Raw genomic sequence first — 24,498 nt, forward strand, 5'->3', positions numbered from 1 at the left:
TGTTGGTGGGGAACGGTACTACCACTTCTACATAATACTGACTTTTAAATCATTTTCTTGAAAGGAAAACACCTGACTACACTAGATTTTTGCCTTTCCCTGAGAGCTAGGGGCGGGGGGAGGGGGCGCCCCACGTTGCCCCTGGATATGGGCGCCCTTGTTCGTGATAGGTGGAACCGTTGAACTAATATTTGAAATACCCTGTCAAATGCCTGCGCTAATAGACTATAACCGCTGCCGAAGTTACGACTTTTTTAAAAAAATATCCCGTCTTTGAAAGTATTTTATCAACAAACCTACTGATATTTTAATAATAATATTTCTTCTTTCACGCAGTCCTAAATTACAGGTTGTAATCTAGCGAACGCCTACGGAACTATTCAGTGTGAAAATTGTAAATAAATACCACTAATCGCACATTACTACAAACAAACACTAAACTCCAATATTTGTGGAACTAAATGTATCACACACACACACACACACACACGCACAAAATTTACTAAATTTCTACAACTATTAACTGTTTTATCACTGAGATAATACAGAGCTTTTGGAACAGCCAACCACTCGATAGCGCATCCAACAATGGACTGTACTCAGCCAGAAAGTAGATGAAGAGAAGAGGAAGAGATCACGTTTCGTACTCCTCCGAGTCTTCCGAGAATTATAATGTTGGCAAGCTTGCCAGGGCACAAAAGCTCACCGAAGGTCATGAACTTTCACCTTAGATTATTTTGGAGTAGTTAACTTGTGATACCGGTGGGTTTCCTAATAGGAAAATAATTGCCGTGTGACATTCTTGCCAAAATATATTATAGACGGTGTACGGTGATCTACATAAATGCTGAGTTGTATTTTTCCTGTTTAAGAAGTGTTCTAAATTGTGATATTGTTCGCGATGTCTCAAGGACAGGTGTTATGGAAATGCAGTATTGTAAATATGTTTGATGGACATTAAAGGAAAATGGAATTTCATCAGAATATTTTCGGTGATAATTTGGTATGTTTCATTAAGTGATAATGTTTTTCCAAGATACGGTAACAGACTTTACATAGTCTATGTAAACAATTTAACCTCATTGTTATCGTCAAGTTGGTTGGTTTCGAATGGTCGTTCAGATTTGATTTGATAAAGTATTACCACCAGTTTCATAATGAACTTTGCTGGTGTTAATTATTTTCATATTCCACTGACATTACGGTACTTCCATTGACCGCCTGAATATCAGTAGTCTTGTTCCATCGTGTTTACCAATATGTTTACCAATTACGTTGTTGACATCTCTTTTATCCCATAAATTTAGCCTGCAATAAACTTATTTAGGGTTATTTGTCACTTTAAACCAACAGTACGTATGTTTCTACAACAAAATATTTAAAATTAATTCTTTCCTGCTACAGAGCATTATAACTCTAAATCCTTTTCTGATAGAGACTGCTCCAAATTTTATATTTCAAAAATCATTATTTAAAAATTCCCTAGTACCAACTCACTTAATATAACGTACTAACTTAATCACATTCTTCAGGAAATGTGATAATGTACCAGATAAGGAATTTGGGAACTGAAGTTTTGTTTACATTTATAATAGTTTTACAAGGTTGTCAGTCACTAAGAATTAGTGTAATATTTTAATGTATGTTTCTATAACTACAGTGGAAAGCACTGCATTAATTTAATATTTCTGAGAATATCTCTGTCTATGCTCTACAGGTAAACTACACAATGCTCAGGCGATAAAGATGCAGTTTCGGTACTCCTGCACATTGTCTATTGGTAAGAAGTCCATAATTCTATCTGAATTTTGTTTCCCAACTCTGTTATGCTGTTTTTGGATGTGTTAAATTTTATTTTTAAGAATATTATATATATTGAATCAAGAAAGAAGTGTGAATTTAAACAATTGGCTGGTGTCCTTCACAGCGAACCATATGTGCTCCAACTTGCTGAGGTGGCACTTGTGGAGGTAGTACATGACTACGTTAGTCCATAATGCATCTTTACTTTTTTAATTGGAGTCTTCAGTATCACTGTGATGTACCGAACACAATTAAGAGGTTGAAAAATAAATAATTCATTTATTTGCAGCCATCAAACATCATAGAGGGTGTATCTAAATTCCTGTTTCATACTTTGAGGATTTGTAGTAATGTGGACTGAGTAGATGACATTTTGAATAGGAACTTGTGTTCGGAAATCTCTCATTTCCCTGCTACAAGCAGTATGCCACCACATGTTTAAACGAGTAGATTATGTATTACTCGCGAAACTTTTAGTGATACTTCTTTGTATGGAGTGAGGAGGGAGCTAGCCCGGTTCTGGTAATACTGCCAACTGAATGGAAATGAAAATTAAATTGAATCAATAGTATGATCGATCGATAGGAATTTTCTAAACCTTTATCATCTTAAACTGTGTCACACACATAGGCCTATAACATTTCTCGATGCGAATCTTGTTCCTAGCATGAATTCTATATTTTGGCTTTGCTGTGTAAGCAACAACAGTACTAGTACGTAAAATGTACGCCAGATGTCTCACGGCGATTCATAGTTTGTGTTCAATTCCAGTACGAATCTCAAAGATTGCCGAGGTCTACCGATTCAGCACTAGGGAGTCCAGGTATCACTAAAAGTTTCGTGAGTAATATTTATGTTGTTGTTGCAGTGCTTCTCTGTTTACTTTCAGGAATGGCTCATTGTAGCAACACCCTGCTTCAAAATAAATATTGTACCTGCTTATCCTATTCTGGTACCACAGGGTCTTGCAAATCAGACTTTTTTTTAAAAAGTTCTTGTAAGTGGATGCAAAAACATTGCAACAACAGCTTACGTAGGTACTCTACTAATTGATACAGCAGACTCAAGACATTTAAGTGCATTGTGGTGTTTTACTTGTAGCAAGGAAACTTTCAGTTTCCAGACATGGGTTCCTATTTGAAATGTTATTTACTTGGTCTGCCTACTAGTCCTTACAGTGTGTAATAGGAATTTAAATACACCATGCATGTACACTGTGTTGTTGTTTGGGTCATCAGTCCATAGACTGGTTTGATGCAGAACTCCATGACACCCTATCCTGTGCTAACCTATCCACTTCTACATAACTAACTATTACTGGCACACTTCTTAGTGATAGATTTGTGTACGGGCTTGAGGAGTAATGAGGGAGCTCTCTCGGTTCCGGTAATACTGCCAACTGTTTGGAAATGAAATCTAAATTGAATCGATAATATGATCGATCGATATGAATTTTGTAAACCTTTATTATCTTAAGCCAACAACTGTGTCACACACACATTACAGTATATAACATTTCTCAATGCAAATCTTGTTCATAGCATGAATTCTATAGTTTGGCTTTGCTGTGTAAACAACAACAGTACTAGTACGTAAAGTGTACGCCAGATATCGCACAGCGATGCATAAGCGATTCATAGTTTGTGTTTCAAAGGTTGCCAATACGAATCTCGAAGATTGCCGAGGTAGACCGATTCAGCACTAGGGTGTCCATCTATCACTAAAAAGTGTGCGAGTAAAACATCCTGCATCTACTTTAATCTGTTTGTCATATTCATATCTTGGTCTACCCCTGCAATTTTTACCACTTACACTTAGTCCTACCTCAAAACTAAGTGAACAAGACTATCATTCTGTCTCTTCTTCTGATCAAATTTTGCCAAATCGTTCTGTCACCAATTCGATTCAGTATCTCTTCATTTGTGATTCAATCTACCCATCTCACCTTCAGCATTCTTCTGTAACACTACATTTCAAAAGCTTCTGTTCTCGTTCTAAGCTCATTATCGTCCATGTTTCATTTCCCTACAGTGTCACTCTCCAGACGAAAATCTTCAAATACATCTTTCTAATTCCTATATTAGTGTTGGAAGTTAGCAAATTTATTTTCATAAGAAGGGCCCTTAGACTCTGTATACTCCATCCTGTGTCATGCCGATACCTGTGTCTCGTTCGAGTCTCCTCTGTCGGCCTGTAGTGTTAGTTATCTGTAGTGTGTTTTAATGAGTAATGTAGCTAATTTTATGTATTGGATTGCCTAGTGGGTAATTATCGCTGTATTGTAGTAAGAAGTATGTATGGTGATCATCCATCCAGTGGTTGACCACACCCAATGTTGCTTAACTCTGTATGTGTGTGTGTTAGTTATCTCTATGTGTGTGATATTTATGTATGTGTTATATGCCCAGAGCAACAATCTCATTCAGTGGACATGACTAGCACAGTTGTGTGTATGTATTGGTAAGTGGCAGTGCTGGTGGTCACCCATCCAAGCACTGACCACACCCAATGTTGCTGTACGGTGAACAGTGAGACAGTTACCGATATTGTTCGCAGTTACGACCACTATTCGTAAAGCAAGGTTTACAGTTATATGGGTGTGCGGATGTTGAATTTAATTAGCATCGCTAATATGCAGCATGTGTGTGTGTGTGTACCTCCTCGTCTCCGGAAAACCAGTGCTTCATCTTTGTGCTAAGAAGGCTGTGAGTTGTTGGCCAGTATTGGTTTTGGAGGAAGCGAGAAGTTGCTGTCTCTTGGTGGGTAGGGGGAGGGGAATGTATCTTGGTGGTATGAGGGGTTGATACTTGGTTGGGGGTTTCAGTGGCCTCAGCTACTCAATCCACCGAGGGAGCCCTGAAGTGGGCTTGCTTGGCTATTGAGGAGGGTAAGGAGTATGTGAAGCAGGAAATTGTGAACTTGAGTGTTTGAGGGTGGTGTGGGTGTGGGAAGCAATGGCGGGAGTTTAGAGCTGGGATTTTCCCTATGCAAGATGTTTTGTTGCGCCTTGGTTTTTGCGATGACTGCCTATTTGAAGTATGGGCATCCAGGAAACGAGGCCGCGTGACTGCCATGACAGTTGGCGCACCTCGCCTGGTCCCGTGGCACCTTGCAATCGGTGTGGCGGTGGGGGCCGCCGCACCTATTACGGCAGGTAGAATTCCAATATCTTGTGGCGTGATGGTTAAATTTAAGGCAGTTAAAGCAGATAATTGTAAGGGAAGGGTGCGGGGGAGGTTGAATTCTTCTTGAAGTGGAGGGTTGTGAGCTACTGTGGTTTGGTGGTGTAGGTTCTTGGTTTTTAGGCAGTCTCTCTTCTTGTGATAGTAATGCAGTATGAGTGGGGGTGGAAATAATTTGATTTGTTGCTTGGATCGATTTATGGATATGTGGTACAGGAGACTGGTGGTGGAGTTGGTATGGTTTGTGACTGTGCATCCTGGTTATTAGGAAGGGTTTGAAGTGAAATATCAGGTGTAGGGGAATGGCTTGCATGGAAAAGTTGGTTGTTTTGGGAGTTGCTTGGGTTTCCTTAGTTCTTCTTTTTGGTTTGGGTGGGAGGAAGTTAACTTGCTGTAGGAAGTCAATTGCTGAGGGGGTGGCTTGCATGGCTTTGTGATTTTTAGGTGGGGGATAGTTTGAGATTGGAAGTCATTGGTGGAGGGTGTGTTTTTTGTACGGAAATGTGCTTGACTGTTGACTTGGCGGGAGGAGGGGGAGGAGAAGTTTGGGTTTGCTGGTCGATGGCCTCGGGATCGATGATGACTCATTGATTGGCTATGTTGTGCACAGGATTTATGATGATAGATGTGGGGATGTTGGTTTTATCTAGCTGTCTGAGGATGGGTCGGACAGAAGTGTTTTGGCGAAGAGTGACTAGCAAGAGATTGTTGTGAGTCTCTTCTATGACTGCGAGGTGTTCGTCGAAGATAGGCAGTAATTATGTGAGAATGGTTCGACGGGTCATAGGTACTGGGTCCGGGTTGTTGAGGTTGAAGATTAACACTTGGGATTTTTCGGAGGTTGGGAATTGAGAGTTATTTAGGATGGAGAAGTAGGGTACGGTGAAGTCGATATCCTCTTCTTCTTGTTCTCCTTCTTCTGAGGTGTGATCTTCTTCAGTTGAGGCATCATCTTGTTGTACGCAAGGTTTGGGGGGTGGAGGGTTGTCTGCTAGGACTATAGGATGGTTGAAACAGTTGCTGGGTTACGGCTTGGAAATGAGCCATGGTGGCATGGAGTTGATTAATCTGCTCATTGAGGTCCGTGATATGGGTTGGGTAAGGTGAAGCACTGGTTGGTCAAACTCGAATTGAGGACCGGCGTGTCTTAATTGCGCTCACTTAGTGGGTGTGGTCGAGTCAGTTATAGTTTGGCCGGATCTCACCGTGACAAGGCTCGAACCAGTACTTCACTAAGGGCCTGACAAATTGCTTTTTCCGTGTACCCGCACAAGGCAGGCTGGATGTCTGCTGTGGTCAAGTATGGCTGGATGACCGGCGGCGACTGCTGAAAGTCATGTTTGAGTTATCGAACTGGTCGGACCGCGCTGAGAACTTCGTCGGGCCGCTCCTCGAAGGGCTGACGGCAGGTGGCTGGGGCGAGCCGGGGCTCACAATTGCTGGCTGGGCGGTGGAGCGCTCCTGACGGCGTGATGCGGTACTAATGTACTGTAGTAGTGCTCACTTGACGGGAAGTGATGGCGAGCTGGCAGTTTGCAGGGTGCTAGCTTGGTGCTGGGCTCTCCTTTATGTGCTCTCTTCGAGCGCTTGATAGAGAATGCTTTCCTTGCTTCTGCTAGCCTGCATTTTATGTCATCCTTACTTCTGCCATCACTGGGCGAGTTGGCCGTGCGGTTAGGGACGCGCAGCTATGAACTTGCATCCTGGAGATAGTGGGTTCAAACCCTACTGTCGGCAGCCCTGAAGATTTTTTTTCCGTGGTTTCCCATTTTCTCACCAGGCAAATGCTGGGACTGTACCTTAATTAAGGCCACAGCCAATTCCTTCCCACTCCTAGCCCTTTCCTATCCCATCATCGCCATGAGACCTATCTGTGTCGGTGCAACGTAAAGCAAGTAGTAAAAAAGAAAACAAAAAGAAACTAATATTATTATATTATATTAGTTGAAGTTAGACAGCATTGCTGCTGCCATTATCCTGAAACTAATCCCTCAACGAGAGTTATGACAAGCTAATGTAACCTTCAAATTTTCAGCTAGACTTATAAATAAAACTCCATGTTATATATATACAATTGTACTGTTATAATCCATGTTTCATCGACATAGATAAAAGTGAAAATGTTGCAGCTGAGAGAAGTTTGCCTTATTTATTTATTTATTTATTTATTTATTTGTTTATTTATTTATTTATTTATTTATTTATTTATTTATATTTTTATTAGACCCCCCTGGTTTCGAGACGAAGAAAATGAAAAAAAAATCTCGCCTATAAGACCCCCCAACGTAATTCGTCAGAGAACGATGACAATTCCGCTTCGAAGCGGGTACAAGTCTTATTGCAGCTCTGATGACATCGCACAAATTTGTGAATAGTTTCGTCCGTACGACCTACGCAATGAAAAACGCGTCGAATCCATGCAGTACATCTGTGTTTCGTAGTTAAGAAATGTCCGCCTCTGTAGCGTAGGTCTACTGCAGCTCTGATGACGTCGCACAAATAGATGAATAGGCCTAGCTTCGTGTCCAACCCGCACATTGCAAGCATGCATCAGTCATGCTATATGTCTGTGTTTTGTAGTTAATAATGTCTGCCAGTGTAATGGCTAGCACAATTAGTTGCTCTTTTCGGGGGTCTGACTTCGATTCCCGGTACCGTACTGCCAGAGATTTACGAATGGCACGAAGGCTGATATGTGGTAAAAGCGGTACCTGTAACTCCCCTCCACTGGGCGTGTGTCTAAAATGAGCTGTATCACTTCGGGATGAGGAAATGAGTTTACTTTAGTTGAGAAATATTCGCGATTGTTGCTATTTATACAGCAGGCCAGGTCATTAACAATATGGTCGTTTAATATCTTGTAACGCGGGCCATTATAAGTATATATTTGGAGAGAAGTAAGTTTAAAACGTGATAAAAGCTATCCAATTAAAACGATCGTTTTACTCGCCAACGTACCTAAGAAATAATAATAATAATTTTATGTCCCGACGTACTTTAAACGATTTTCGGAGACTCCAAACAAAACACACTAGGGTATGCGTTAATAAAAAGACACAACGAAGCATGGCTGACGCGACTGACGAGAGATAGCAGTGAAGATGATGTCACTTAGAATGCCGACACGCCGGTAGCAAGGCAGAGAAGTTGGCGGCGCAAGGCGATAATTCAAATGAAAGCAGTGATCAGGTTTACTGTGTGGTAAGCCTTCTGCTAAACTGACAGAGACAAATGACTGGTCATTAAGTTCTTTTGTATCAATATTTAATTATATGATAACACGATACTCTTATCCCTTTCTTCTACAGGATCGAGTATGAAGTGAGACGAATCTTCGCAGAGAGTTTTTATGGCCGTATGCCCTTCCTGACATCAACCTCACCAGGGGAATTAATGAGATGTAACGAGTGACATGATATGAGTAACCAAAACAGACTTTTATATGTTGGTACCATAGGCCTAAAAGTCGTGTTCACCATTTTTTGTCTTTTTACGTTTAGAAACACTGCCTTCCGATGAAAATAGCCAGTATAACTTAAATACATTCTAAGTTTGTTAAATAATAGTATAGAATGTTTACACGTACAATTTATAGCTCTTTATAACGTAGAAGTATATGTTCGCTGCACAAAATTTTGAGGTTATCGCATATTGGACCCCCCTTTATTTTTTTGGCTGTAAAAGTGGGGAAAAAAGGGGTCTAATACGCAAGTAAATACAGTATTACCCTTGTGTATTTTTTTCCCAGTATGCTATAACCAAAATAATTTCTTCTCACTACAGCATCTGTACTGTTTGAAATAAAGCACAGCACATAACACATCTTTAAGTATGGCCTTTGCAAATTTCAGCTTGTAGTCACAGTTCAGGTAATACTGCAAGTAAGTCACAATGGTGGACTATAAAGAATAGCAGAACAGGTTGCTTAAGCTAGCAGGGAAGCTATGAGTTCCATGCCGAGGTGTTGAATGTTTTACTGAAAATACCATATGACTCCTGGGAGAAAAACACCAACATTCCTTTAATTTTGGAAACTGGTTTACAACGCAGTTTTTTTTTTTTGCTAGTGGTTTTACGTTGCACCGACACAGGTAGGTCTTACGGCGACGATGGGATAGGAAAGGCCTAGGAGTTGGAAAAAAGCGGCCGTGGCCTTAATTAAGGTACAGCATTTGCCTGGTGTGAAAATGGGAAACCACGGAAAACCATCTTCAGGGCTGCCGACAGTGGGATTCGAACCCACTATCTCCCGGATGCAAGCTCACAGCCACGCCCCTCTAACCGCACGGCCAACTCGACTGGTACAATGCAGAGTTAGTAGCAATGATATTTTTGTGATAATTGCCAGATATGACACTTAATAGTGGTGATGTTTCAGGGGCGGAGAAGAACTCCTGTTCAACAACATTTCGGCACCTCAGTGTCCCTGAAAACCTTAAAAGGTAGTTGGCAGAACATAAAACCAGTAACATTATTACTGATCATTGACAGGCAGAACACAAGACAAAGCACAGAGAATATGAATATTCTTGGAATCGTTAATAACAAATATGGTTAAATGTTCTGCAAACATTAGAAGAAAAGCTAGGATAGCAAGAACTTGGATGATAACATTTCCCAAAATCTGGGACAGCCATGTTATCAGCATAAACACCAAAATCGCTTGGTTAAGATCCTGGGTTTCTCTTTATTCCTATATGCATCAGAATGCTCTACTCTCAGAAAAATTGATCTGGGACACATTGATACTTTAAAACTCATGGATTGATGAGAGAACACATCATTCAATAGTGAATGAGCTCAGGTGAATGCACCGTCAAGGACAATGTTACCAAGTACTTTGTGTGTATTGAAAGACAGTTGCCTTGGAAAAAGTTGAATTCAGGGAATGGTTTGCGAACAGAGAGACCTAGAAATAGCTCTAGCAATTTAAGGGGCTCAGATCAAAAGTATAATTCACAAATGTCATCAATGACCTGCGTTTAGGGCTGTTGCCCAGGTAGCAGATTCCCTATTAATTGTTTATGTAGCCTTTTCTTGAATGTTTTCAAGAAAATTTATCAAACGCTTCTCTTGATAAATGAAAAAAATTAAATGGTTTGTGGCCTCTGGAGAGGCCGGGTGCAGGTCTTTTGATTTGACTCCGGTAGGCGACCTGTACATCGTGATGAGGATGAAATGATGATGAAGACGCCACATACACCCAGTTCTCATGCCAGGGGAATTAACCAATTATGGTTAAAATTCCCGACCCTGCCGGGAATCAAACCCGGGACCCATGTGACCAAAGGCCAGCACACTAACCATTTAGCCATGGAGCCAGACCCTTGATAAATTATTCCTCATTCTGTAAATGAATATTTGCCCGAATTTGTCCTTTTGAATTCCAACGTTATCGTCATATTGTGATCTTTCCTACTTTTGAAAGCTCCACTCGAGCTTATTGTCTACTAATGTCATTCCACGCCATCTCTCTACTGACAGCTCGGAACATACTGCTTATAAATTTGATACAATTAATTTTATTGAATTGGTCAACCTATTCAGTACAATACATTCGTGAGAATGTTTATAACTTAAGCATGACACTTAAATTGGGACATGTTTCACCCTTGTTGTGGGCATCGTCAGCCTATCTCGCAGCCTCAAAATCAATTGTCATCGGGATCCCGATACATTCATATTAAACCATCATATAACTAAAATAGTAGTATGAATTAAAAATACAGTGTGACAGTCCCTTACTGACAGGTAAACAAGATTTAGTGGAGTACTTGAAAGAGTCTTTGAAATAATTCGTATGATATCTGGTGTTGGCACCTATTAAAATAATTGTCATGTGGTTAGGCACTCTCGTCTTATGAAACAATGTTTAACGTTTATAGAATACATTAACACTTGATACAAAATAAAACACTACGTTACGACACTATGTACAATACATTAACACTTGATATAAAATAAACACCGTGTTAAGACACTGTACAGTCACAGGATAAAGATTTAAATGAAAGTTGTCTGGATGCTAATTACAATGTTTGATGTCTGATAACATCTATTAATCGTACTCGAAGGATGTTATAAAACCTCTTGATGTTTCTATAATCTTGGTCGTATTTTTCTAATTTGAAGTCTTCTTTGCAAATGGCATAGCAACAGATTGTGGAATTGAAACAGCTGTGCGTTATATTGTAGTAAAGCCCTTGGTTCATGCTATTTTAAAAATGGTCTATTGTTGACTGGCGACTTAATTTGCACGATGTAATGGTTTAGAGAATAAGTGAATAATAAGGATAGGTAGATCAATGATAGTTCCGAACTGTTCGAGGTGTGGTGTCGGCCACTGTCTTGATGTTGGTTGAATGGGAGACTCACGAAATACCAATTCTTTTGACGGAAGAATGATATCCATTGGGGAAATGTGACGTAAAGCAGCTTGTAAAGAAGACTTACAACCTGACTTTTCATCCTGTTTAGCATCATACCATTGTCTGCTGTCCATCCCGTAACATTGTCAAAGTTTCTTGTAGTTGCTCACAATCCTGTAACTTATTTTGCACTGTACACTGTATAACATCATTTACCTTCTATAATCTGAGATTCCAGTTCGTTACTCATATATAAGAAAACATAAGCCCAATAATACTGCCCTGTGAGACCCCCTCTTTATTACAGGATTATATAATGGTTCACCTGCTCTAATTCTCTGAGTTCAGTTTTCTAGAAATTTAGCCATGCATTCAGCCACTCTTTTGTTTAGTCCACTAGTCCTCAGTTTTGTCAGTAGCCTTCCATTATCTACCCTATCAAAAGTGTTGGGTAGGTCATTAGCAATACAGTCCATTGGACCTCCTGAATCTAAAATACCTGCTATATCTTGCTGGAATCTTCAAGTTGGGCCTCAGTAGGATAATCTTTCCTAAACCCGATTTGCTTTCTATCAAACCCGTTAGTTATTTTGCAAATGTCACGAATCTACTATGCTGGTGTAGCCGGGGGAGAGGTGATACCTCCAGGTGGCGGATAGGGGGGACCTAACCAGCTTGCTGGCGGACTTGAGGGAAATAAAATACCTCTCGCAGACCAAACACAAAACCCACTGTGGGTGGGGGATGCAGACAAAGAATACACCCACAGTATTCGCTGCCTGTCGTAAGAGGCGACTAAAAGGAGCGACCAAGGGATGATTGTATTAGAACCATGAACCTACTTGTGATTAGTACCACCACGCGGGAAACACCATGGGTTGCTTTTACTTGTGCGTAGTACCACTATGTTAGGTACAAAATAGGTTTGTGATTAGTAGCAACAGTGTGTGTTCCCGGCTTTTACAATACCTGTGATTAGTACCACTTTAGGAGCGACACCATGTTTCTGGCTTGCCTATGATTAGTACCCATTATATGAGGAACAACATGGGATAGTGCGAGTCCCTGTGGTTGGTACACGTATGTGAACACCATAGGTTTGCGTTGCCTGTAAATGGCACCGCAATGTGCGAAACACCATAGTTCTGTATTACATATGGAAATTTCATTACCTGTGATTAGTGCCGTAATGTGTGGAATACCACGAGTCTACGCTACTTTTGATTAGTACCGCAGCATGACAAATACCATGGTTCTATTTCCTAGCGATGAGTACCATTATGAGGGGCTGATGACTTGGATTTTGGACTCCTTTAGACTACAAGCATCATCGATTCAGTATTATGCTATAGAAGTAGTCCCTTGGTCAGTAATACTACTGTTTTACGTCGGTTTCTGTGAATGTGAGGCATCAAGGGTTATGAATTTCATGTTGGTCCGTACTGAACTGAGAATAACATATGAATAGTAACACAGTAAAGGTTTCCACCTATTCAGTACTAATATGTATTTACAATGTTATAAATTACATGGAACTAGTTTCGACCCACCTAGGGGTCATCATCAGCCATATTAAAGCATACATAAGTTTTTGTCGAATCCTAAAACATGTTATTTTTAATTGTAATAATCGTATGAATTTATAATTTATAAAGTGAAGTGTGGTAATGAGATGAGAAATGTTAGTATGGTACAGGTGAGTAGTAAATAATAATATATATACAAACAAGTTTGGAACAAAGTACAAGTGGGGTGCTTAGAGTTGTAAAAATATAACCTCGTGGATGTCAGTAGTCCTCGTACTAAAGAATCAATGTAAAATAACTCATATAAACATATATACAAGTATGTACAAAGTCTGGAGAGTAAAGAGTGATACTCTTTTTGATGTCGAGTCGGCTTGACACTGAACACTTAAGCGGAGAAATTAGGCATTTGGTGTATTAAAGCTGTGTTGATCGGTTGCGTTGATGATTGTTGGACGTGAAGTTATTTTTTGAATTTCTGGTTGAGAAGAAGGTGGAAACTGCGCGTGGATATATTGATTCTCAGTTCTTAGCAGAAACCAAATTGGACCTCGCGCTGCGAGCTATACTACACACACCGCAGCACGAGGTCCAATTTGGTTTCCGCTAAGAACTGAGAATCAATATATCCACGCGCAGTTTCCACCTTCTTCTCAACCAGAAATTCAAAAATAACTTCACGTCCAACAATCATCAACGCAACCGATCAACACAGCTTTAATACACCAAATGCCTAATTTCTCCACTTAAGTGATCAGTGTCAAGCCGACTCGACATCAAAAGAGTATCACTCTTTACTCTCCAGACTTTGTACATACTTGTATATATGTTTATATGTGTTATTTTACATTGATTCTTTAGTACGAGGACTACTGACATCCACGAGGTTATATTTTTACAACTCTAAGCACCCCACTTGTACTTTGTTCCAAACTTGTTTGTATATATATTATTATTTACTACTCACCTGTACCATACTAACATTTCTCATCTCATTACCACACTTCACTTTATAAATTATAAATTCATACGATTATTACAATTAAAAATAACATGTTTTAGGATTCGACAAAAACTTATGTATGCTTTAATATGGCTGATGATGACCCCTAGTTGGGTCGAAACTAGTTCCATGTAATTTATAACATTGTAAATACATATTAGTACTGAATAGGTGGAAACCTTTACTGTGTTACTATTCATATGTTAATGTGAGGCATTGCGGGTTGGATCCACTGATTGTTTTAAATTCATATCTATCCATTCATTCTTTGTCCTCACGTTTTGAATTCTGGTCTGGGGAGGATTTTGAACTTTTAATTCGTGATTACATTTAGTCTCATTTCGTACCATTAGGGGCCGATGACCTAGATGTTAGGCCCCTTTAAACAACAAGCATCATCATTATCATTTTCCAAATGTGTCTGTCAAATAATCAGAAAGAATGCTTTCTCAGAGCAGAGCTTACAAACAACACATCAAGCTGACTGGCCTGTAATTATCCACTTATGTTTATCATCCTTTCCCTTGTACACAGAGGCTACTATTGCAACTCTCCATTCATTTGGTATTGGTCCTTCATGCAAACAGTAATCAGATAAGTATTTCAGATATGGCTCTATACCCCAACCCAGTGCCTTTAGTATACCCCAGAAATTTTATCAATCTCAACTGCTTTTCTAGCTTTCAGGTTTTGTATTCTTTTGTAAATGTCTTTATTATCAGAAGTAAATTTCAGTAGGCCTAATTTGTTAGTGTTAGACGCCTCCTCTACCTGAATATTATACTTAAAATATATCCATCTACCTTTACATACTGCTGACTGAATACATCTGCCTTCTGTAATCCCTCACTTATAAACTCCTCTTGTTCATTAATGATCCCTGGATTGTCCTTCTTGGAACGCCCCCATTCCACTTTTATCATTCATATGGTTTTGCCTAATAGTCCTACTTCTACAACCTGCCTGTCACCTTTATTTTTAACCACGACAAAAACAGCTTCATGATCGCCTTTGCGATCTATCACTTCAGTTTCTCTATAGAGCTCATGGTTTCATCAGCACCAAGTCTAGAATATTTTTCCCTGTAGTTGGTTCCATTACATTCTGATTCAGCTGTCCTTCCATTGTTCACCATTTCTTGGTCATGCTTTCCCTTTCCAGTTAACGTTTGGTAAATTATTGCCCGCTACAATAATGTTCCTTTCTGTGTTGTTCCCCACATATCTGATTATCGTATCAAATAATTCTGCATTAAAATCAGTGCCAGGTTTAGCAGGTCTGTACACTCCAAAAACGTCAAATTGCCTGTTATCATTCGAGGTAGGTCTTACACCTAGAATTTCATATTTCTCATCCTTACCTTTCTTAGCTTACAAATTCTTCTTTCACAAGTTTGAATACTCCCCCTTCTGTCTTTCCTAAGATGTCTCTATGATAAACACTCCTGTTGCATACTATAGGCCTACACTTCATTTTTGGGTGCATATTGACAAGATATTATTGAAATGTTTAATAGATATCCTGAGGTTCCACCTATTCAATACAACTTATAATCTTTTAGATTACATATCAGTTGTGTATTCAGCAAATTATTGAAGAGTTATATTTAAAAACATGTCCAATATTACATTATCTCAAGTCTCCAGTTTTTAACAAGACGAACAAAGTGTGTTTTAATATGTGTTTAAGATTTAAATGTGTGTGTTTATTTAATATTTTTTTTAAGGTTCTAGTAAATGGGAAAGACTTTTTCCACACAGAAACACTCTACAAAGAAGATTAAAAGCAAATGTTAACTGTATAAGACGAACACTCTCAATGGCCAGTTTAGTATTATGTTTTGATCTTAACGATTTTTTGATGGCTGAGGATACCTTATGTTACTGGTTCAAGCACGGAAAATAACAGTCTTCTCCTTACCCTCCTACTGGTTCAAGCACGGAAAATAAGTCTTCTCCTTACCCTCCTACTTCCCTTCTGTTTTCCTCAACATCTGCTTTAACCTAATTCCTGGATAACACACTCTCCTGGTTCCCTTTCCTCCACACACTTTTCCCACATGCCTAGCAGTGGAGTCACCCATGATCAGAGCTTCAACCCCACCCACCTCATTAGATTCCCTCCTCTTCTGGTCTCCCATAACTTACCTGATGCTTGCTAAACCTACTTCCTCCTCCCTTCTCTCCCTCTCAATACTCTGTTCCACCTCCCTCTTCCTACCCTCTACTCTGCATTTCCCTTCCCTACCATTCCCTTTCCTCCTGTCCTCCACCTCCTCAGTAACACTTCCCTGATCTCCATCTTCCCTGTGCTGTTCTACCTGTAGTGACTTAAACCGATTTCTCACAAATACTTTTCGTGGGCTTGCTCCCAAAGGAAAACCCTTAGCTCTCATTTTCCTTCCCTGTAAAACCCCTATCTTCCACAACTTCTCCCGGTCTTTCTCCTCTCTGTCTAACTGCCGTATCCTTTACGTTGATTGAGGGGAACCTACTTTCATTCTTGTCTTCTGTTACAAGGCTAATTATCTCCCCCAAACTTGCTATCTCTTTCTTCATCATCCTTAATTCCCAGTCACACCCACAGTCCCTACTCCTGCCTCCCTCAGCCATTCTTTTCTCTCTTCGTAAAATGTGAAATAATATGGAAATATAACATAAATAAACAAAATGATTGTGGAAGCCATTTCTTTTCACTTTTAACATAGTTAATTTCATCATTGTGCCTGTGAAAACAGGTATGTGATAATATTCTGAATATTGTGGGAGGAATACTGACCTGCAGTACATACAGGCCCAACTTAATCGCGCACGGCCACGCTGTTTTAAGCGTGTATATAATATTATACTAAATCTTACTGTATAAAATATGCTGGAAGTGTCATCCTTCATAACGACTTCTTAAACATTATTAGGATTTTCTGCTCGCCAATAGTGAGAGTTGTGACTGTTCACACGACCATTAAGATGAAACCAGGCCTTATCCGAAAAGAACACAAGCTATGGGTCGAATAAATGATCATTCACTGATGCAAGATACCACTCACACTATCTCACTCTTGTGGCTGGATCAGCAAGTTTTAAACACTGGGCCCGTGTAAACCTGTACAGTTTGATGTGTAACAGCTTTGTAGCTCTGTGAGCAGAAGAAACCAAAACCTCTACTGTTTGTGCTAATTTTGTGAGTGATTTATTCAATGACTGATCAAGATTCGCACCAATGTTATGTAGCTTTTTCTCTGTTAAAACTGTTTGTGTGTGTGCATGTTTTTTATTTAGTACTGAGCCAGTAGTTTCAAATTTATTTACAATTATGTGAACCTGTGTTCATGAAATTGCTGAACAAATGCATCGCGCCCCCTTCAAGCTGACTCCTCCTTAAAATAACTTTGACATATGAAAATACGGTGTTGCAATGATAACTGTCTCACCATGTTAACAGCTGAGATTCACACTGGCTACTGATGCTAGGTCAAACAAGTGCACGCTCCTTGCAAGGTCAAGAACTCTGCACGCGCCTCTTGTACAGCTGCTTAGGTCTGGGAGAGTAGAAACGCTACTGGACAGTCTGGGTTTATAAGAAAGACCCTGTATAGCCTATCGTAAGATAGAGAATTATTTGAAATTACTCGCACAGTATCGAACCTTAAATGATAGGACCTTACCGGGCTAAGTTCTAAGCTGAATTATTTCACATGGACATTTTCACAGGCACAGCAACAATTTACAACTGTTAAGTTCTTCAGTCTGCCGAAACTGTTGACTTGTTGGTTTCTTCAGTCTGCCAAAACTTAATATTGAATAAATTAATTTATAAACTACCTGAAAAAACAAAACATATGGGTAAAAGGATTATACCTGAATGAGAAACAAATTTCGTTACCATGTTTTCTTTCTCAGGTAATAGTTTTATAACTGCAAAAGAAATAAATTATGTTACTGTAGTTTATAAATGTATTTATTCAAAATTAGTTTCAGCAGACTGAAGAACCTAACAGTTATAAATTAACTGAGTCGAAACTGAAAAGAAATCGTTTCAGATACTGTCAAACGGGGTAACTTTGGATATCAGTACAGAGATTTGAAAGTCCCACCACTGCATTTGTTTTTTGAATCAGAGTAACCAACTTAATATCCATGTTTTCTACGCACCTTACTAAACCACACAGGCCATCATTGATCTTGATCTCTGAAAGAACAAGGAGACAGTAATTTAAAGTGTCACATCACCATATGGGAAAGTTATAAAAGAGGGAACTCTCATCATAACTGTCTTTTCCAGAAAGAAGAAGGTATATAGACATGCATATGTTATGAATAAAATGATTTCTACCCAAGAATTGGAGGTTACGGGTCTCAAATCAATATCAGCAGCAAAGACCACTTTGTTGATCTTTTACAAGATAAAATATGTACTAGTACTCTCAGGAAGAATAAAAGAGAAATTGCACTGCAGTTTCTTCCTCAACATTTGGGTTTCAGCTAGAAATCATATGCATTTCACATGCTCCTAAAAGAAATAAAGCAATATTAGCCTCATGCTATACTAGATTATAATCAAATTAAAGGCGGAGCCTGTACTTCCAACCAAATTGAAGGCAAGTACTCAATAGCCCAGAAATCTCCACAGAGGACCACATGTGTATTTTTCGCTCCAATCAACATTGCCAGAATAAATAGTCGAGTGCAATGGGAATCCAAGGAACCAACCAGTAAAGAGATGCGTGTTTTTGAAGAATCTTTCATTTCAGCTCATGAATGAGTGATTGGTTGAAAGAGTTAAGGTAAGAACACTGCCTCTGAGTATTGTTATCCCCATACCACGCCAAAAGAAAAGTCAGAAGAAATAAAAGTGCCATTGAAGAGATGACGATGCATTTGTGAGCTAAACAAAATCAAGTCACCACGGTGAAGTGTGATCAGTGCCATAATTTTGTGTGTCAGACACACTCAAAATGTATTAGGTGTGTAAGATGTGACAATAATGATAGTGGTTAATGAAAATTCTTCAAAGTTTTTCATTTTTTTGTAATCATGAGTTAATTATTCATCAGTTTCAGTTTTTGTTATTTTCAGTCTTCAAACCATGAATATTTTCACCTTTTATTGTTATACATATGTACTGCCACTTGTAATATTTGTTTTAATTATTATGTCTAAGGATTATAAATCACATAAGGACTAACAATAAAGCCCCATTCACAATGCAAACTTAACGTAAAATTAAAATCAACTTAGAAGTTATCGGCCATGTTATCTAATGGAACCATTCACAATGCGCCGACGTAAACTTAACTGCGAGTCCGTAAAATTAAGGGATTGCGAACTCCAAGCTCTTACAGTTAATTTTATGTTAGCGTTAAGAACCAGCCAATCAGAGCAGATGTAAACATTGTATTTTGTGCACGATATAATGACGTCTTTTGATGAAACACTTGTAATTCTCTTTCAAGATAATCTTTGTGTGTATGTATGATAAAAGGAAAAAGAATTACAAAGACGCTGTACCAAAAAATAATACGTGGAAATAAATATCCTGTAGCAATGAAATCTGACGGTAAATGGCGAGAGACAAGCTCGCAGAGCTGGCGAACGAACGAGAGACAAATCCTGTCATAGATAAAACAGTGTCCCTGTATATTTCTTAACATTATGACGGACTACTAGCTTACGAAAATGATATCATCCAAACAAATAGATCCAAACATCTCATCGGGGTGTGATAACTAGGAGCACAGGAGACCTTACACTTCTTTTTATTAGAAAAGGGGAATCAAATCGTAAGATAGTGTCAAACAGTTCAGGTTTCATCCACATGTACAAAACTAACTGATGAGGATCATTTCTTACAGTAGATTACCAAAATCGCCCTGAGATAACCTTCTTTGATTCAAGAAGGTTCTCTGCACCGTTGCTTAGTTTGCCTTTTAAGGAAAACAACTCCCAGGAGCAAAGCAAGAGGTGTTTGAAGTAATATGAATTCCACTACCACATTGTTTGATTCCATCGAGGTATTAAAATATAAAACCGTGAGATAGCCCAAAACTTTCGTGCTAAATAACATGGCAGTGTTTTGATTGGCTGCTGTGTACTCTTTATGTTCATGTTACGTTCCTCCATTGTGAATACCTCAAATTTTACATTAATCTTACGGTTACGTTTGCATCGTGAATGGGGCCTTACACCTTGTAAGAGTTAGTAATTGTTAACAAGTTGCCAAGGCTAAGAAGAAGGAATGGTGAACAAAATTCACTGCACACCCGGATACGTACTAGTGAGCGCCTGCTTTAGTGTTAAATAAAAAAAATTAATATTGTTTCTTTTCCCCCAACCTAAAGTCAAAACAGAATAAAACCTAACCTATGTAACCTACATAATATACCAAACATCAACGGAACTACTCAATGTAAAATTTAAATAAATATTGGAAATATTAATTACTACCGACTAACACTAAGCACCAATATTTGTAGCATAAGATGGATCACGTGCAAAATTAACTAAATGTCAGTAAGTATTGAACCGGGCGAGTTGGCCGTGCAGTTAGGGGTGCGCAGCTGTGAGCTCGCATCCAGGAGATACTGTTTTCTAATCCCACTGTCGGCAGCCCTGAAGATGGTTTTCCGTGGTTTCCCATTTTCATACCGGGCAAATGCTGGGGCTGTACCTTAATTAAGGCCACGGCCGCTTCCTTCCCATTCCTAGGCCTTTCCTGTCCCATCGTCGCAATAAGACCTATCTGTGTTGGTGTGACGTAAAGCAATTAGCAAAAAAAGAAAAGTAAGTATTAACTTTATTACTACAATAATAAAGAGTTCTTGGAACAACTGACCACCCGCTAGCATGTCTGACAATGTCGTAAATGTTTCACTTTGTCAGTGCTTGAGAAATAATAGATGCATCTGTGAAATTGCAATGTTTGGTCACAGTGACCAACCCAGATCATCATCATCATCATGTTTGATAACAGTACATTGTGCAATGAATTTCACACCAGTACCATATTTGGACCAGTCAACAGCTGTAACATTGCTAGTTTGTTATTGGTAGACCTACCAGTTGCCACATAGAATTTCATTTTATGGAAGAACGATTCAGCTGAAAGGATTTCTTCTACTTCTGCTTAGCATTTATCCCACTTAATTGCAAGGTCTGCTGTTGTGCATTTCTTTTTCCACTTGATGCAGTCTTGATGCAGAGAGACTTTCGCCACATGCATGTCCTCCCGCAGAGTGTTGGACCAGCGTTTCTTTGGTTGCCCTCGTGGTCTCTGGCCCTCAGGACTGTGTAATGCCCTTCTCGCAACTCAAGAACCGTTTCTTCGTAGCACGTGGCCATACCATTGCAAACAATTCTCTTGCATTTCCTCAGGGATTGGGGCCACACCAAATGCCATCCAAACATCCTCATTTTTGATGTGGTCCAGTCTAATGAGTCCCATTGATGTTTTGGCACCGCTGAAGAAGAGAATAGTTGGCTCTCGAAACATGTACGGTAATTAAGTATAATAAAATATGTGTTGACAAGGCGGTAAAGTGTTCTATAGAAATTATTCTGCGGTCAAATCGAATTTGTTTGACTTGTGATTGATAGTAGCTGGTAATACGAGATGCAGTGTTTGACCTGTTCGACCTCAACTGCTACTTCATTCACTGAGATGTTCCCAAACAAGTATCAGGCTGTGATTTTGAAGAAAAGAAATCATTGAAAAGTAGCAGGCGGTGAATTTACATATAACAATTTTAGTAACTGTGTCATGCTTTGTGTGGGTGTGAGTAACATGGTGGTAGTTCTGAAACTCTTGGAATTGTGTGACGAATTTTGTAATTGATTTAGTATTTTTAGTGGTGTTTGTAATGAGTTCAACTATGAAACAATATTATCAATCCTGTAGGGAGGCATATTCTGCTGAATTTCCTTGTTTTATACGATCACGGAAAGGCGAAACATTCGCATTCTGTTCCATGTGCTTGTGTGATATGAACGTTTCTCACGGAGGAAGAACAGAAGCAGTAAATCACATTAAATCTGTTAAACACATCTCCAATACAAAATTTAAAGATGGCAGTCAGAAAATTAATTCGGTTTTTTACCTCTTCTGGAGTCGACCTTGATATAGTAAGAGCGGAATTGAACATAATATCCCGTTAGCTGCTGCTGATCATGCCTGTGCTCTGTTTAGGAAAAGTTTCCAGGTTCAGAAATTGCACAAAAATATGGCTGTGGTCGTACAATAACCACGCACTTTTAAAAGAAATGGCTACGGATTCAAGAAGTTAACTCCTTGGTTACATGCAACGTGAACTATTTTCTTTAGCTACAGATGGGAGCAATCATAGTAATGCTAAGCTTTACCTTATTGTTATCTGTTTTGTGGCAAAGCAGGAAAAGATAGTCAGCTCAGTGTTATCTCTCCCAGCCTTGGTGGGCGATTCAGCAGGACATAATATTGGTAATTTGGTAATTTCGCAGTTAGTGTTACTAAATACCAATTCAAAATTGTGTAGCGTTCTGTTCCGACAATGCTCCAGTCATGATTGGAAAGAAGAATGGAGTTGCTGCTGTTTGAAGGGAAGCACAGTCATCTGTCTTTGTACTGGGTTGCTCATTCCATGGTTGCTGGGAAAGGTGCAAAGAGTTTGCCTGTTAAAGTTCAAGAACTGCCAGTTGACATCTTCTACCATTTAGAAAAGAGTTGTAAGAGGAAGGAATGCCTTAAGAAGTTCCAAGAGCTTCAAAACAAGGAAACGAATAAGATACTGAATTATGTTTGCACAATATGGCTATCGTTAGGAAGGTGTCTGCAGAGACTGTTAGAACAATGGAATCCACTACTTGGTTTCTTTCAACATAAGGTGCTTGTTAATGCTCAGTGTGCATTAGCTACTAGCTTAACATCATTTACGATCCCAAAAACCAAGCCTGGTAGTTCCAAAAGACCATGAAAAGAGGAAAGCTACAGAGTCGTCAGAATTGGTCGCTCCCAAAAGATTTGCATGTGTCTCAAAATCTGATACTCCTGTGCTAAAGAATAAGAACATCATTCAAAAGCGTGAAGAATTTTTTTTAAATTTTATGGTTTTGTCATCAGGCTTAAATAAGGCATACTGTGCCTTCCTGTATGCTGTCATTCCTGTACTTGAGAATCTCATTTCTACATTTCAGAGTGCTTCCTCTCACATTCATAAACTCTACTAGAACTAATGGCGAACCTGTTAAAGCAACTGCTTTCCAGATTTGTTAAACCAAAACTGATCAAAAGTTCTCTTGTATTAAAAGTTCCATACCATTCTATTGAAAATCAGAGAGACAATGATGAGCATTGGCGTTGAGACAATGAACTTGCTGAAGAAACTTAATGATAGAGACAAATCAGCATTCTTTTCATCTGCCAAGGGTTACTTCTGCACAGCATGTGATTATATTATTAACAAGTTCCCTCTCAATGATGAAGTATTGAAACATGCAAAGGTTGCAGATGTTTCAGAAATTGAAGATGCCCAGTTTTCTTCTGTACAATTCTTTATGGAAAGATTTCCATCATTGCTGCCAAGGAAGGACAGCGAGTCGGTTGAGGATGCAATGAATGTGCTTCAGAACCAACTTGTAGCTCTTCAGATTGATGACTGTGCTACTGTTGAGAGCGAGCAATCTGACAGATGACACCAAATGGGCTTGCTTGATGAACATTCGTGGAGTTGATGGTGTTCCCAAGTATGATAGGATATCCAGGCTAATATTTTCTGTTCTGACTCTACCGCACAGTAATGCTGAGTGTAAATGTGTGTTCAGCTTGGTGAAAAAGAACCAAAATCAGTTTAGGTCCTCAATGTCAAATGAAATTCTGGATTCTATTTCTGTTTTGAAAACCAGAAGTACTGGTTCATGTTACTCGTAGTTTTCCTCCAGAATTTCTGAAGTGTGAATATGTGTATAGCTTGGTGAAAAAGAACCAAAATCAGTTTAGGTCCTCAATGTCAAATGAAATTCTGGATTCTATTTCTGTTTTGAAAACCAGAAGTACTGGTTCATATTACTCGTAGTTTTCCTCCAGAATATCTGAAGAAAGCAACTCGTCTCCATTTGTCCTCTCCAACCTGTGATGGTTAATAGTCTGCGTACTGTGAACTTGACAGAATTTTGTAAATAAGTACCGTATATATGTTTAGTATAATTTTTACGGTGACATTCATATTGTGACCTGCAGGTTTAAAGTGCAGAAGAACAATGTGTACTATGTGAACTGTTCCCCATGTTAAGTGAAAACAGATGAGCCCTCATCAATATGTAACATAGCTGCGCCATTATGGTCAGGTGTTTTCCAGTGGTAGAACAACTTGTATCCTTCACCAATATCTTTAGCCTTGGAACCACTCCACTTTATTTCTTGGATGCAGGCAATATCTGTGTGCCAGTTATTCAGTACATCAGGAAGTTCTCGACTTTGACTGTTCAGACTACCATTGTTGATGGATGCCATCCTGATTTGTTGGACTTGCTTCTTTAGCCTACCCCGTCCTTGAATGTGTAGCCGTTGCCCATTTCTCACACCATTCAGGCAATGATGTGTGTCGCCTAAAGCAGAAGACGCCCTAGTAGTTTTTATCTCAATATTTC

At 39.2% G+C, this 24,498-nt stretch overlaps 1 protein-coding gene across 2 annotated transcripts in view; it reads left to right on the forward strand.

Moving 5' to 3' along the window:
* The first annotated feature begins 682 nt into the window (after positions 1-682).
* The window catches only part of Hr78 (Hormone-receptor-like in 78), a 290,574-nt gene continuing 266,758 nt past the window's right edge, over positions 683-24,498 (forward strand). The window contains exon 1 of one of the 2 annotated variants that reach the window (XM_067140733.2): positions 683-1,003. The gene's annotated coding sequence lies outside the window, so the exon portion shown is untranslated. The remainder of the gene's footprint in view (positions 1,004-24,498) is intronic. The other variant, XM_068226174.1, reaches the window with a different exon arrangement.

Source organism: Anabrus simplex, chromosome 2 (assembly GCF_040414725.1).
Source record: "Anabrus simplex isolate iqAnaSimp1 chromosome 2, ASM4041472v1, whole genome shotgun sequence".
Lineage (NCBI taxonomy): Eukaryota > Metazoa > Arthropoda > Insecta > Orthoptera > Tettigoniidae > Anabrus > Anabrus simplex.